Source organism: Pteropus vampyrus, unplaced genomic scaffold (genome assembly GCF_000151845.1).
Source record: "Pteropus vampyrus isolate Shadow unplaced genomic scaffold, Pvam_2.0 Scaffold123, whole genome shotgun sequence".
Lineage (NCBI taxonomy): Eukaryota > Metazoa > Chordata > Mammalia > Chiroptera > Pteropodidae > Pteropus > Pteropus vampyrus.
Window position 1 is genome coordinate 5045406 of NW_011888904.1, and position 17308 is coordinate 5062713.

The following is a 17308-nucleotide window of genomic DNA, read 5'->3' on the forward strand; positions in this document are numbered from 1 at the left end:
GATGGCTGCTGAACTAATTCATGAGAAGCTATAACTGACACCACTCCCATTATTGCCACTCTTTCTTCAACAGGCTCTTGTCTGAAAAGAAGGAAACTACAGTGATGTCACTGGGTACCAGGGCAGGCTAGTGGACAATAATCTCTAGAGAAGCTGATCTTCCAAGGCTCCTCCCATCCCAGTCACCTGACGGTTGTGTTGTCTCTGTTGATTAGTTAGCCCTGATATTGCAGTCAGGGATTTTTAGCTTTGGACCTGACCTCCAGGTCTTCATGCAGATAAAAGTGACATTCAGGCCAAAGGGCAAATTTTCTTTCTCAGTTTAGGAATTTGCACAAAGGAGTTGACAATCACCAAACAAATAAAGATGTTTTCTAAATGAAACAAAAGGGAAAAGTAACCTGATAATAATAACAAATTATTATTTACTGCCAAGCATTCTACTAATTGCTTTACATGCACTATATAATTTATTTCTCACAATAATCCCAGAAGGCAGCTGGGATATCTCCTCCTCTCATATAAGGAAAGAATATATGAGAGTTTAATTATGTGTCCAAGGACAAATAGCTAATGAGGCACAAAGTTAGGCTAAGGGGCAGGACTCCTCTCTTTCGAAGAAAGAGTGAGCTGAGTGAAAGGAATGGACCGTGGATGACTCTGATGTCCTTGATGACACCCCAGAGTCCCCCAAATCCTTGGGCTATGGACTGTTATCCCCACTCCACTGACATTACCAATTCATAAACATCTGACATATTCACACAGAGGTTTGCTGCTAATAGATCAGACAGACCTATGTTCAAGGACCAGCTCTGCTTCCCCCTGGCTGGGACCATAGGCAGGTTGGTAATTTCTCAGTCTTAGTTTATTATGGATTTAATGGTGATAATATCTGCTCTGGTTGTTTCATTGCCAAATGTGGCCTGTGAGCACCCTACTCACTGTAGTTTCTCAAAATATATTTGTTGAATTACATGACAAACATGAAGATGCTTTCCAAAACATTATGAAAATGTAAACTATTATTATTTCTCTTTTTTAAATTAAAAAAAAATTATCTAAAGGACTTCCATGTTTCTACTTACTATCAAGCTATTTTCTTCAGACAGTATGCTGACTCAACCAGAAAAACAGAGAAAAGGTCAAATCAAACCAATAGTGTTTATGGGAAGTTAAACTTCTACAGAGGGATTAAAGGTCTGTACCCCATCAGCACAAACGTTACCGTCTGTTAATCATAAAACAGGGTCATAGGCCAATGTTCACCCCTGGGAGACGAGGCCAGCTGGGAGAGGGTAATGATAGAAAATGATTTCTATGCCCTTATGCCTCTGTTCACTGAGGTCTCAAGTCAACATTTTTTTAAAGCGTGACTTGAAGTTGTTCGCATTAAAAGTGAAAAAAAGCAAGTTTCAGAAAAATATGCAATATGGAATACCATTCTTTTTTTAAAAATTAAAAGTGTGATATAGACTTACACTGTTTGTGGGTCTATTTAAGCAGAGACTAACCATCCTGGGCTTGCCTCTAGGGAATGAGATGGGGTGGAGTGACTCTCACACTTCACTTTATGAAAATTTTTATTAATATTTGATTTCTTAATTAACGGGTTTATATATTATATAATTTATTATACATAATATGTTAACAGACCATATATATGTATATATATTATATATATTATATATTATATACACACACACACAAATCTGGGAGAAGGTTATGAGAATGTATATGAATAGAAAGTAAACCCAGAAAAACAGAGCTACAAGTGACCGCACAGTTATCTGTATCAATCAACCCCACCAACCCAGAAAAGAGGAGACAGAGGCCCAGGAAGAATATGTCTGATTTCCCGTCTAGGTTGCGATGTTCTAGGATTGTAAGCATGTCCTATTGGTTTATGATTTGGAATACTATTTCTAATCTTTCTTCAACAAAATAACACTGGAACCCTACAGTGTGGTTCTTTCTGCCTTCCCTGAAGAGGTTCTGTGAAAAGATAAGAGTTTGTAAAAAATGAATGTTCAACTCCTGGAGAAATATAAGGCAGTAGAGAGTCCATTTGCTTCTCCATGTGCAAGGCAGATGAACTTTTAAGAAGACGTACATGAGGGGCTTGTTCACTGAAAGCCTATAATCGCCAAGTACTATGTGCAGCAATTTTGTGTACAGATGCATGAAGATGACCACAGCTTCCTTATGCACCCCAGTGCCATAGTGACAAGTGCGGTGAGATGCTGTCAGACAGCCTGTGAACGCATGTGCAGCAGCCCAGAAAAAGAGTGTTGTTCTTTCCTCTAAACTGGCAAGTAAGTCAAAGGAATGCCTAGGTTTACTGCAACTACACTCCATTCCCTGGCCCAGCACCTCAGGTCTAGCCTGGGCCTGGGTCTTCCCCACATATGCCTTGGCTAAAGTGAGCTCGAGCCCCTATTCGATCCCAATTGGCTAATGGAGCCCTAGTAACTAGTTAAAGTTATTTATTTTAAAAGGCATCATATCTTCATATGCCTATTTTTCAGAGAGTAGAATAAATGCACTGAAATATATCAGCAGCTTTTGATTCCAAATATCTTAAGCTGTGGGGTTTTCTAAGTGTTTGGTACCAATAGGAAATGTTATAGGAAGTATGAAACAAGTGGAAGCTTTGAGAATTTATAATTAAATGAGAGCTATGCTCTGTGACATTTCCAAGCCTTTTCCATTTTCTCATTTGGGCAGTGGGTGAAGGTGAAGGGCAACACGCATGAGTTCATTTCTGTGACAAAGAAACTTTAGTGCTTGTACCAGCAGGCGTGGGAAAAGAATGAAGAAAATGACATAAGGTGATAGATATGTAAATAAATCAAAATAAGTTGTTACGAAGAGAGTAAAAATGAGTAGGAATCTCAGAAACACAGTAGAACTAAACAAATAGGAGTATTCGAGTTGTTTTTCCTAGGTCAAGATTCAAAAGAACAGGTACTGGCATCGGTTGCAAATGATCTTTTTGCTCACCACTCAGAGCCAGGAAAGGTGTGAGCGAACAGTTATACTTAGGGAGAAAAACAATCAATGCAGCAGATCATCGCCGTTTCCAGCCACCATCAAATTTTTCCTGAAAACAGAAGCAAATGAACTTTCTCCTCTACAAGCTATCCTTAACTCCTTACTCCCTCGTGCAGTCCAAGTAGACAAAAGATGTTCTTTTACTTACATTTGGGGAGAGAAGATTCTTCTTAGAGATCAGAAGCTGTAGATGAGGCAGCAGCTGCCAAATAGGACGAATCTTTGGAAACACACAGCTTTTATAGACCTCTTATCAAAATTGTTTGTTTTTTTTTTCTTTAACTTTGCCTTCCCCTTTCCACCTTGGCCTGGTAGGAAGGTGTTTATCCCATACCTCTGATTGGTTCATAAACAGCCAATCCTTCTAATCATTTCATGCACTCATTGCATTGCACAGAATGTTAAAGTTACAAAGGCCAGCAAGACCCGTTGGCTCTTAATTCAGACTCTTCATTTTACAGGTTAGGAAACTGAGGCATGGAGGGTTAGAGGATTCTCCTAAGTCACACAGCTAATGAATGACTGAGCTCTAGAGAACACCAAGGGAAACTGAGAAGAATGTTAGCTTAGCTCCAGCACTTGAAACACATGACTTTTGGCCAAGGTGTTTTTCTTCCCCGCCCCCCTCTAAGCCTTAATTGTCTCCTCTGTAAAGTAGAATCTTCACTTCACAAGAGTATTAAGTAAGTTTGTAAAGTGCCCGTATACAGTAGGCATTCAAAGATTTGCCCCGTTCCATGCCCCCAAACCAAGCTGGACTCCCTGATGTTTTTAATGCCAGAACTCACCGTGTTTTGCTCTATTCTCATTCTTTCTCAATCTTTACATTTTTGCCTTTAAATCTGGTTAAAAACTAGAATAAAACTCAAAGTGATTGATCTAAGCCATCAGCTCACCTAGAGATGGCAGTGTCTGGGTATAGGTTCATTCTACAGGTTTTTTTTCCTAAGCATTGAAGCAATATCTAATTCAAGAGAAGGTTAATAAAAATATTGCATGCCTCCTGAGTCAAATAATGAATGAAACAAAAAATGTTATGAGGAAAGCTAAAAATAACGAAATGACCATAATCACAGGAAAATGTAAATTCTCAGGAATACGTACTTTTGGAATAACTCCTAAACTGATGGTGAGAGGGAATCAAAGTGCTCAATGGTATTGAGTGTAACAAAAGAATCTGTGGGTGAAAAAGTAAAATGTCAATGAAATGAAGGAAAAAGTAGCAGAGAACTAGCTTGTTTAAATAGTTTAGGCTCAGATAGCTTGTAAAAGTAGGCAGTGTTAGACATTGAATGTGATTGTAAAGGAAATTGAAATGTCTGACACACAAAATTTGAGGCTCATTTGGCTGGGGAAGTTTTGGCCAAAGCTTGTCCTAAGGATGGTGGAAGGCTAGCTCAGGCAAAGCTCCCATCGGCATTCTTGATGCCATTGGACACCCAAAGGCACACTTTCTGACTTCCTCATCTCCACCTGGTGCTTATTCAAGCACTTGGTGCTTGATTTATCAGACTGAGATGACACGATCCGGGGGGCCATGTGAGGTTTCATCAGACATGATTTTTGTCAAAGAAGAACGGGAGAATTAGAAGTGGATGGTGATAAAAGAATGGAGAGTGAGACTGGTGACCATCGTTTGGGTTCAGGACTTGGGTGGTCAAAACTGTGACTGAAACATTCCAACTACTGACGGCTGCTTGGTAGAAATAAGTTCACTTATGCTGCTAGTACTAATTATTGTTGCGACAACAATAATAATGATAGCTATTTTTTTGAGGTTCTATAATACATCGGATTCTTTTTATACATATCCCCAATCTCAGCCTCTCTCTGAGGAAAGGTTTATCACCCTGTTTTCTGGATAAGGAAACTGGTTCAGAGAGGGCAAGTAACTGGCTTAGAGTCTCAAGACAGGTACACAGAGAGTCTGTCTCACTCCAAGTCAGTGTCTAAAGCAGAGCTGTTTACCTTTTAGTCACCAAAGACTACATAGATTAGCTCTTTCCCTCTCCGCCCCCAAGCACTTTATAACCTTGGACATTAAACCTTCATTAACCAGGAAAGAATGACTCGTCAACCGACCTAGGCGGCCCTGGTCCTGCTGGCCATCCTTTCACGTGAACAGCAGACTGGCCAGGCACGTCAGAGGGGCATGAATACACCTGCCCCTGAGTGATGCCACCTGCTGCTGCCCCTGTGGCATCATCAGTATTTGCCCACTGCCAGGGTTTGATGTGCAACTGAAACTCAAAGTTCAAGAGCGCAACGCTAAAGCTTCCTGGGCCTTAAAGAAACACAAACTCCTGAGCACCACAGACTGCTTGCAAGTTTTTTAATCTTTTAACTCCATAAAATGTTCCAAAAGTGAGATGTCATGATATATGGAAAGCCCATGGGACTTGGAGGCTGTGAAATATTGGGGAATCCTCCAAACTCTTTTGTCCTGAGTTCCATCTGTAAAATGGGCTAGTAAGTGGGCTCCATCAGAAACTGATTGTAAAGCATGAATGAAATAACATATGAATAGGAGCTTAGCACATAGTTTTCATTAAGTAGCTGGATCTGAATGCATAATTTTGATTTAAAGGCCTCTAATTGCAGACTCTTCTAACAGGCAATAATAAGATGATACCATTCATAATCATGACTATAATTACCTCTAAGAATTGCTTTATTTATTTTCCATTCCCTGACCCACTCTAGATATTTCTGATTTGAATATGATATCTACATAAGACAGGCCATGCGTTAAATATGTCCACATACAGCATGAGGTATGAGTCCACAAATAAACTTGTAACATGCAAGTAAACCTCATATATCATAAAGTTACCCTCACTGTCAGATTACTATTATTACGTAGATAGAACTTTCATAAAAAGGGGCCACATCAACACAACGCAAGGAAAAACCATGGCTGGGTTAATATGGCATTTAAAATTATCTTTTCCACTCTGTGGTTTGGGTATTTCCTTATCATATTGCAATCTACTTAGATAGTTGGGATTGTTTCAGGACCCTGAAACCAGCAGTCATGATTTCTGTTCCAGAGATAGGGCTAGTATTATTTTAGCACAGTTCACAAAATTTTTATTGAGGCTTTGCGTATAATGCATTGTGTTGGCTACAAAGACAACTCGTAGAGGATGTACTTTGTAGAGAATACAAGATGAACAAGACTGACCTGCTCTCAACAAGAGGCTTGTAATGTAAGAAGTGGGAGGTCAGGATTGAGGTCAGGATCACATCAAATCAAATTAAACCGAATGAGAGAAAGTATATCAGAATACAAAGAGATTGGTGTGGTGGTGGTTGTTATTGCCAAAGTCATGGAAGACTCTATGTTTGTCGTAACATGAAAGAAAAGTCTAGATATTCTGGACTTTTCCATGGCCAACTCATGCCCTATACCAATTGATTCAGCCCATCAGACTATAGGTCCCGTGGGGGTGGGAGCAGGAATGCCTCTCCAATCTCTCCCCAGCACCCAGCACCATGCCTAGAGCACAGTGGCACCCAATCAATTTTTGTTGAATGAATGAATAAACAAATATATTGTTTTGATCTCATTTATATCAGTCTCAGAAAAGTCTGGAGTCATAATATTTATCCCTGAGAACTTTTAAATAATTAAGAGGTATAATGTGACCATTACTTTCTTCTAAAACCGTACTAGCTTCCGAAAGCTCTTCTATCATTGTTCTTTTGGAATTCCACAGGAGTCCAAGCTGCAGCTCTCCTGAAATGATACACGTGAACAATGATGCACAGTCCCCCTGCCCTTTTAAAAAATTGCGATAAAATGCCATAACATCACTTTTACCACTGTAACCATTTTTAAGTGTCCAGTTCAGTAGTGTTAATTACATTCAGATCATTGTGCAACCAATCTCCAGAACTCCTATTAGCTTGCAAAAAACTGAGACTCTATATTCATTAAACAACTCTTCATTCCTGCCTGTCCTCAGCCCCCCAGAAACTACCATTTACTTTCTGTCTCTGAATTTGACTATTCTCTAGGTACCTCATATATGTGGAATTATACAGTATTAGTCATTTCGTGACTGGCTTATTTCATTTACCATAATGTCCTCAAGGTTTATCCACACTGTATCTATCATGTGTCAGAATTTCCTCCCTTTTAAAGGCTGACTAATATTCCATCGTATGTATATATGGCATTTTGTTAATCCATTCATTGTTTTATGGACATTTGGTCTGCTTCCAGTTTTCAGCTATTGTGAATAATGTTGCTTTAAATGTGAGTGTACATATCTCTCTCTGAGATCAGGCTTTCCATTATTTTATGGCCCTTTTATTAATGTAACAGTTTCATTGAGATAAACTCCACATACCATATAATTCACCTATTTAAAGTGTATAATCCAATGTTGTTTGGTATACTCACAGAGTCGGAGTATTAAATATCAGTTTGTGAGAGAGATGTGGTAGGTTTTTAAAAACTCATAATCTGAGAATGTACAGTCTTTAAAAAACCAGAATGAAGCCTGGGGCCAGAAACCATTTGGGTGCCTTCCATTTCCTTGGAGTGCTTTTTTTCTTTTTTTTTTTTTAAGACACCCTTCATCTCTAGGAAATCTGAATTCTGTGTATTCTAGGGTCTCCAGGGTAAGTAAATTTAAGAGTATCCAAATTCTAGGACTTAGAGATACCACCCCCTTGAGACTAAAGAATAAAACTCAAAAGCTCGAAATGTGATAAAGAACTGAGGTTTTCCTTGTCTGAGGATGTGGGTCTGTGCAGTTAGAAGCTGCAGAGACAGAATGAATTGGAAGGAATGGGCTACAGAATTTCAGAATTGCTCAGAGCCCAGTACTTATCTGCCAGGAAAGAGTTACAGCATGGTCTGCAGAGACAGCCTGGCCCCATCTTCCCACATTCCTTCCTAGCAGGTTGTTTATTGCCTTGTCAGTGTTCGCTCTTTGCCTCTTGCTCAATCATCTCAAAGTCCAATTTTTCTCACTATCTAATCGGAATTCTTGGTTATTTATGTCATTGGTGACCCCTAACATGTTTCTTTCAATCTTCCTTATCTCTTTGGTGAAATTGTTTGACCTTTAGATAGGAAGGCATTGTACACGAATGGAAAGACTCATAGATGCAGAGGCATGAGGTCTGGGTGGCGGTCTAGTCCCACCGCTGAATAGCTGTAAAGTGGATGGAAATCACCTCTCAGCCTCCCTTCCCTGCTGTGTAAAGTGGGCCGAGGGATACCACCGTGTCTAACTTTACCACGTTGTTGCCCTGACTGAATGATATCATCTAAATAAGTGCTATGAAAACTATAACACCCTACGTTATTACAAAGTATTATAAACCCTGTTACAAACCCTGCCACACTGCTCCTGTGGCATGTGTGTGTGTGCGTGTGTGTGCACGCGCACGCGCACACACACACACACACACACACCTATTTGAGAATCAGAAAATAAGGTTCTGACCTTAGCTCTACCCTGAATAGCTGGATGATACTGCCCAAGGGACGGCTTTACCATCTGTTGAGCACTTAATTCTTACGGGGCCTTTTCTGGGCACGTCACATAGAAGATTCCATTTAATCCCCACAACATCGACAGGGTAGGTGTTATTTTGGGGAGGAGAGAAATTGATTCCATCTCTCGCTCAAAGTCACACCATTAGTAAGCAGTAAGGCAAGAACTAAAATACAGATCTGTTATTCTAAAGTAATCCTGGGACCTTGAACTCATCATCTATACAGTGAAGGAGGGGGTTGCTTCTAGCTATGGTATTTCATGGTCTTTTCTCCCAAACTTGCATGTTTTTGACATTCGCAGCTATCGTAAAGCAAAGGAAATGGTTTTAAATAATAATATAAGAAACTTAGATTTGACCATAAAGTGTTTTTTTGGGGGGGGAAGTGTTGTTGAAATGAAATATTTATTGACTAGAGAGCTTCAATATCTTGGAATATATAAAAGAAACTAGATGGTTCTAACCACCCACCTCTCATTCCCTTATTACTCTTTGAGTTTGCTTCATCTCATCTCATCACTCTTTAGGAATGTAGAGTGCCAGGCTGACCAGACCCAGAATTAAACTTTCCTGACGAGCTGCATAAAAAGGCCCAGACACTGAGAGGCAGGCAGCTAGCCAGCATATGTAGATGGCAGATCAGTCAATTGCTTAGTGACCACCTCAGTGAAACCTACTCTTCCCCCCAAAAATGAAAAACAGAGTTACTCAGCCTCCCAAGTGAGTTGTATAATCCAGTCATCTACAAACTGAACTTTCTGCCCTTCTGAAGGTCCAGCCATAAGTTTTCTTGGCAAGTCAATATCGTTCAATCATTAAGAATGTGAACTTTGAAGTCGGATAGAACTTGCTCCAAACTCCAGCTCAGAGCTTCAGGCCTGTGTTACTTTGGGCAACTTCTCTAACCTTTTTGAGCCTCAGTTTCCTAGAAAGTTTTCTAAACTTAACCTACAGTGTTGTTGGATGATTGGATTAAATGAACAAAAGAGCATAATGCCTGGCAAAAATTAAGTACTGTATAAATAACAAGCATTGCTAGCCTCCTCCTCCTCCTCCTCATCATCATCATTCCTTTCTCCTAATCACATTCTCCAAATTCAATCGCCAAAGAGGAGTGGTTCTAAAATTTTTGCTCTGACAGTACCCAACCTCATCAACTGTGTCCTCCATTCTGAATTCTCCCACCTCACTCCCACCCACAAAACTGTCTCCATTTAATGCAAAGAAAAATTAAGATTGACCCTGAGTCCATCTCAAAAGTTACATGTCCACCCTAGGAAGAGGTGCCATGCCCCTTAGAGTGTAGTGGGAGCCGTAGATAAGGAAAGATTTTTTTTTACTCCATTACGTGAACCAAAGGAGACTATGGCTTATCCACTGAAAGAGATGGAGAGAAGCAGGTTTGAGGAGACTGAAGAAAATGGCAATATTATTAGTGGGAAGTGTAAAGAGGAATGAAAGATGAGAAATGGATAAATAGATAAGGCCATGTACCCACACTTCTGGAGGCAGAACAGACTGAATGCAAGAAGGGCCACCCTGCCAGGCAGGCGGACAGGCTGACTTCATTAGCACCCCTGTGCCGACCATTGAGGATGTACGGCTGGCCCGTGCCACCCCATGCCTATCCTCTGCGGTACAGCTGACTCCTAGGCCTGCTAGGCCCCACGGGGCTGCCAGATGGAGGAGCAAATAAGAGGCTGGATCAAGTTGTCTCTGTGGCAGGTTGCCGAGGGAGGTCCTCATTCAATCACTGGCACCCAGCAGAGGAGGCTGCATGCAGAATGATCATGATCAGGCAGCAGATGCCCTGGCCCCACTGGAGCGGAGAAGTGGGGAATGTTTGCTGTCCTTTAATCTGTTCCCTGGCCTGGTCTTGCCGTCTTTTGTCACTCATTTCGATGGTTCTCCTTTGGGCCATTTGCCAAGTGAGAACAGAGGCTTTTGATTCCAGAGAGGAATGTAAAAGCTGTCACTTTAAAAGTGGAAAGAAAAAAGTCAGTGACATTAAAAATATTTATATTCTGGAACATCATGGTCAGAGAATACAAACAATTACCTCTTGCTAGAGCTCTTGCTCATGTGTGTACAGATAAACTTGGGTCATTTTTCCAGTGCCCTCTCCTCTCCCCCAGCCCCCAAAGGCACTGTCACTGAGATCTTTTCCCTCATACCTTCTCCCTCATCCATCCTGAATCTATGAGGTTAGCCACTTCCAGCGATTCTGCAAAAGCGAACGTCCCTTTTGGATCTGGGAGGGAAGAGGAGGCAAGATCACAAATAAACATAAATAACTCTAATCTAGGCTCAGGTCTCTTTGCCTTTTTAGATCCAGATAAGATTGGCTCACATCTCCATTATATAACCTCCAGACAGTCTAGAAAAGTTTTTCTCCAGCTTCCTCTGATGGAGCACTTCTAACCACTTGGTATTGCTGAAATAAATTCTTAAAATTTTAATATGCACCCATGCCTTCCCCTTAATTTGGGGAAAATTCCCATGGGTTTCTGTTATTAAGGGCACTCTGGCTCAGAGCTTCTCACTGAATCAGTTCAGTCAAGCACGTTCTCCACCCTCACCCCCATTCCCACTCCGGTCCCAGTGCACCAGCCCAGTCCATTCCACAGTAACCTAGATGGCAAATGACTCCTTCCTTAGAGTTCTGTAAACGGTCAAAACCAAGCAATTTCACTTGCACAAAACCTTTTTATAGCGTTAAAAGATAAACTGGTGCATATTAAAATTTTAAGAATTTATTTCAGCAATTCCAAGTGGTTAGAAGTGCTCCATCAGAGGAAGCTGGAGAAAAACTTTTATAGAGAAAAGGCAGAAGCAAAGTAAAGAAACTATTGATTGGCGATAGCTTAAAACCTAGTTGGCTCTTTGTGATTGGTTGATCTTAGGTTTTGATCTCATATCCTTGAGGCATTTACGGGCCTAGATTGTGGTTTGCTGATGTAGGCGCCACAGCATTAGAGCCACCTCTGTCTAATGGCCTTGTTAATTGATTTAACAGCAGACAGAGCTAAAGGTTTGCAGAGAGAAAAGGAAATTACACAGTGGCCAAAGAACAATTTAGAATTGAGTCATCTCTATGTAGACATCTCTGTTCTTAAAAGTCCATTGAAACATCCCTCCAGATGCCAGATGTGTTCCACTCACTGCAGCCCGCTCTCCTCCTCTTCTCACCTCTTCCATTTTTCCTCCTCGGTCTCTCCCTCACAGATTGCTCTGAGAAGTGTGAATGGGTTTCACTCTACTAGTTGAGGCACTACCCCCAATTCACCTCTAAACCTTGTATCTCCAAAGAAATCAACTTGCTGGGCTGTTGGACCGGCTCCTGTGCTAAAGATGAGCCACTGAGAAGCCCTGAGACCTCCTCTGACATATTCTACCTTCCTTAAAAGGTATTTTGGTATCATATCACAATTTTGGCTTTTCTTTTAAGTATATTCCGAGGTTGTGTGGTAAGGGTCACAAGAGAAGCAAGCCCCCTTGTAAGTGAGTTCTGAGGAAGGCAGTCCCTTTGCCTGAGGCTGAAGGAAGAATGCAAATGCGGATGCACTGACCGGAGCTGGGAGTATAGCATGTTTCCTACTCTGATACAGAACTTGAAGTGTGTGTGTGTGTGTGTGTGTGTGTGTGTGTGTGTGTGTGTGTGTGTGTAAGAGAGGATAGAGGTGGGTGCCAAGCTGTGATGAGGAACAATCCTTCCATGGGCCTATTCTCTGCTCCCCTACCCCACAACTGCCCTTCTGCTCTGTGACTTGGGAGTAGAACAGAACCAGAAAACACCAGAGAAGAATTAACAAAGGACAAGCATCCCTTTAAACCAAGATGATGTAATTTTATTTTCTTGAGCTAGCCATGACCAGGACAGACAGTGGCCCTGTTAGCTAATCATTATCAGGAAGATATGGACAATTCTGAACCTTAAATAATTTTTTCAGAGACATCCACCTCATTTAAACTGAGTTGTAATAATCAAGCCCACACAGGACTGATCTTCTTACATGTTTGCTTAAAGCCAGAGATAGCTTTGTTTTAAGTTAGGTATGTATCAATGATATTTTAATCTTGGCCAAAGAGGGAGTCTGTTAACATACAGACTGCAAGTCTTTGGCAATTCAGACACCCATTTAAAATGAAGTAAAACAGTTTTTGTATTGGCTTTTACACCTATGGTTCCCTGATGAGTAAAGGCTGAATGATCTTCTATTCAGGCCCATGCCAACAGATTCTTATCTGTTCTCCAGAACCAGTGCCAGAGGGCCAGGAGGGTCTTGAACTTCATATTCAAGAAAGACCTCAAATTTGGCTTAGATGTTATTGACAAATGAGTTATACACGCAGTTATTGTTTCATGTGTGCAGTCAAAGCATTAATTTGCTAAATACATACATTCAAATTATACCACAGTTTTGGTAGCTCTGGTGTTGCTGTTTCTTCATTTTTAGCATATTTACTAGATGCTTAAAATTATGGAAGTCGCCTGGATTTCCCCTGGCCTCTGAAAGGCCTTGTCTCACACCTGTCTTGATTGTTTACATATATACAGATCTTTATTCCACAACAAAGGAATATAAACTTGGGCTCAAGTCTCCTAATTATTGATCAGAAGATCACCTGAAAGAAATATTGGGAGAGGATTCCTTGAAGAATAAGCAGTCCATTCAGTTCAATTGATATCAGAAGTACAGAGAATGGGTACATTACATACCCAGACCTACGCCTTTCCTGCTGGAATTGTTTCGGGTGAATAGCACTAGTGTGCTTTTGGTGTGATGCCATCTGTCTCGCCTGAGGGCCATAAACAAAAATAGATGGGTCCAATTCACTCTGGCCATTGTCCAATAAAATCCTATCACAAACTGTACTCATTATGAATTGCTCAGATAGAAATTTCTTGTCTGATCTGAGAACTAAGAAGAGTTGTACTTCTCCCGAGCAATCAACTTCATTTTATTGTATAATGTGAAATTGCTCAACTGACTAGGTTTCCATTTCTCATTGCCTGCTAGTTCATGCAGAAACACATTTTTGATCTACCAATATGAAGTAGTGAACCATAGTGGTTAGTTAGTTAATTATAATTTATTTGGCTACTTCTTTTTAGGTTAATATTTGGGCTTTTGTCTTTGATGTTTTAGTGTTTGTGTTTTTGTTTGTTTGCTTGCTTGCTTGCTTGCTTTTTAACACTTTAGTCATTAAGTATTTTATTTTTGTGAATAGTTTGAGGAAGGAATTTAAATGTATTTTTCCCCAAATAGTAAATTGTATGTCATGTGTGTTTTTAATGTTCTTACTGCATGTTCTTAAAAGCAAATAACAGACTCTACCTGTCTTAGCTCGGGCTGCTAGAACAAATACCATAGACAGGGTGACTTAAACAACAAATACTTATTTTCTCGCAGTCTAGAGGCTGGGAAGTCCAAGATCAAGTTGCTCACAGATCCAGGTTCTGGTGAAGGCTGGCTTCCTAGTTTGCAGGTGGCTATCTTCTTGTATTCTCACATGGCAGAGCGCAGAGAAAGCAAGCAAGCGCTCTTGTGTCTCTTCTTATGAGGGTACTAAACCCATTCATGAAGGCTCCAACCTCACGACTTAATTACTTCTTACAGGCCCTTGCTTCCTTATCCCATCACATCGGGGGGTTAGGATTTCAGCATATGAATCTGAGGGAACACAAACATTCAGTCCATAACACTACTTTAACTTGTTTAAGCTGAAAGGGATTTACTAAAGGATATTCGGTAATTCACAGACCTCTGGGAGGGCTAGAGAATTAGGCTTTTCATAGGATACATAGCCAAGAACAAGACAGGCATAGTCAGCACATCCAGAAGAAATACCTGACCACACTGCAGGACGGTTCTAGTAAAAGAACTTTTAAAAAACTAACTCAGTGGAAACCTGCAACTCTGATGTGGCTGCTCCAAAGAAGCAAATACCTTTGACACCACACTTAGTAGAAGATCAGTTTCCCTGAATATGTTCCCCTCACATGACTCCCTTCCACATCAGACGTCAGTAGAGGGAAGAGGTATAGAACCTAAGTCATATGCCTGATTTATAGATTCTCTTGGGAAAGCAGGACATACAAAGTGAGAAATGATCAGAATGTCAAGAGGGTGTTCAAAAGGTGTTGGACAGCCCTATGCAGAGTTCTGCTACATTAATCAGTTATCTCAATAATGTTTCTAAAATAATTCAGCATTCTTTTGAAATGCTAACTGTAGTATACATATTAATACATAAATGTATATGCATACACAGCATGAACACATGCACATACCAATGTATTATACTTTCTATTTTTCCATCAATGCATTTTTCGTTACTCTGTTTTTAATTATTGTAGATTTATAATACATTTAAATATCTAGGATAATATGTCCCCTACAATCGCCACAGATTTCTTGGGCAGTTCTTACCTATTAATTTTCTAAACCAATTTTAGAATGGTTTCATAAAACTCTCAATTTGGCATTTTGATTGAAATTGTACTAAACTTATAAACAAAGAAATAGTTGATGTGTTATTAAAATTTACCATCAAGAAAAACATGGCAATTTATTTACATCTTAATTTTTTTTTTTTTTTTGTAATTTACTAAATTTTTGTATTTCTTTTGATAATTGGCCTCGTGTATTTCTTGTTAAGTTTACTCTAGGAACTTTTGTTGTTGTTGCTATGTTAAATGCGACATTTTCCTATTATATTTTTAACTTCTTAATGCTGGTAGAAAACCTACTTATTTTATTATAGGAAAGCTCTTTCTTTAGTAACTCACCTCCTTTTTGACATCCATAACTAGTTTAATAATTTTTCAGTTGATTTCTTCCATTAAAAAAATTCTAATCTAGGACGTGCTTCCATAGTGTAGCAGTTAGCATGTCTGCTTTACAAGCAGGAGGTCCTGGGTTCATGCCCCAGTGGAGCTACAGTCCATGGTCTACCGCCATGCCACCCGAAACAAGCCCCATGTTTGACCTCTGAAGCTAAGGAGCGTCAGGCTTGGTTAGTAGTTGGACGGGAGGCCACCTAAGAATACCAGGTGCTATAGGCATAAATAATGATAATAATGAATAATAATAAATAAAAAATTATAATCTAGGAGAAATGACATCTTGTACAAATGATGAAAAGTTGTTATAGTTCTTTCCAATAATCTCTTACATATACAGTGGTTAGAATTTATAGGAAAAGGCCAAAATTTTGTGATGATAGTGTACTTCTTTGATTGTTTCTAATCTATTCTTTTTCATGGTAATGCCGCTAGTGTTTTGTTGTGATAACTCTTTTTAGTTGGAGATACTCGTTCTTTTAGAAAATTATCTATTTTAATTTACGATTTAAAAAAAACCTTACAACATTTAATCAAAAAAAATCTGATGGCGTAAGGCAACAGCGTAGGGCGCCTGAAAAAGGTGCTTAAGATTCGGATTCGGAGAGGGAACCCTGCCCTAGCCCGGCGGAAGGTGCGGGGCCAGAACGCGGGGCCCTGTGGTCCTCGCGAGGCTCGTGGGACTGGCCTGGCGGTCCCTGTGGAGTGGGGTAGGGGATGCCGGGATGGGGCGTGGGAGAAGCGGTCGCTGAGCCCTGCAGAGTCGGGCGGTCGCTGTGCCCTGCGCCCGGCAGTGAAAGAGAAGGACACGCAAAGGCCAGGCGTTCGCCAGGGAGCTAGCGCACTGACCCTTTGCGCGTCCGGAATGCCCGCGCTAAGCGTGCCAGATGACCACTAGGCGGCGCACAGGGACGCGGTGGCCCGAGGGGCCGCGGAGACGGCGTAGTTGGATTCCAGGGGCGGAGGCGGTAAGGCCACCACTTATAGGGAGCATAGCAGTAAGCGAAGCCACCCGATGAGTTGGCCTTAGGCTCAAACCCATGTGGCCTCCAAGAGCAAGCATTATTTTCCTTGAGCAAATCTCAGACGGATGTACAAGAATAGAGGAAGTATAACAGTATAAATCACGTGTCTCCAGGCCGCTTACTAAAGAGTAGAGGTTATGCATAACTGGAATTCTAGATGCCAGCACAGTCAGCTGAACTAACTTAAGAAGTACAGTAAAATGTGCTAGCGTTGCAATATATCACCTTGTAAAGAACAGATGCTGGTACAGATCCCTGGAGATAGATTAGATAATACAGATATAGATATACAGATAGATAAAGATCATCCTTTCCCGCTTCTAAAACAAATTGAAGATATGCAAGCACTTCAGAGTAGTAGAAGAATAAGGGAGTGAAGATACAGTCAGTTATTTAATAAGGCATTAATAAAAGAAATAAAAAAACTGGAAAAATTGTTTATACAGTAAGTAAGATATAGCGTTGATGTGTGCCCACTCCCCAGGCATTTATAGAAGCAAATTTAAAATCCTTTCCTGGAAGAAAATAACTATCTCAGGCCCCCAAATTGCTTTTACAAATAAACTTCCAAAACGGTGTCTAGCACACCTTAAAAGACAAGCAGAGAAGTGCACTAAAAAACAACAGAAATCGAGAACTTGATGGATAAATTTAATAGTAGATTAGGCACAGATCAAGAGAGAATTAATGAACTGAAAGTAGGAAATATCCAGCACAAAGGTGGATGAGGGTGAGGATAAAAATACAGAAGAGGGAGTTAGAGACACAGGAATCAGTGAGAAGTTCTAACCTATGTATAAATGGACTAGCAGGAGGAGAGAAAAAGATGAGGCAGAAGTAACATTTGAAAAGAGCACAGCTGAAAAAT

At 40.5% G+C, this 17308-nt stretch overlaps 1 protein-coding gene across 1 annotated transcript in view; it reads right to left on the minus strand.

Annotated features, from left to right (window-relative positions):
• The window catches only part of ALDOB (aldolase, fructose-bisphosphate B), a 12776-nt gene extending 9466 nt beyond the window's left edge, over positions 1–3310 (minus strand). Inside the window, exon 1 of the mRNA XM_011366281.1 lies at positions 3203–3310. The gene's annotated coding sequence lies outside the window, so the exon portion shown is untranslated. The remainder of the gene's footprint in view (positions 1–3202) is intronic.
• Positions 3311–17308: the final 13998 nt, after the last annotated feature.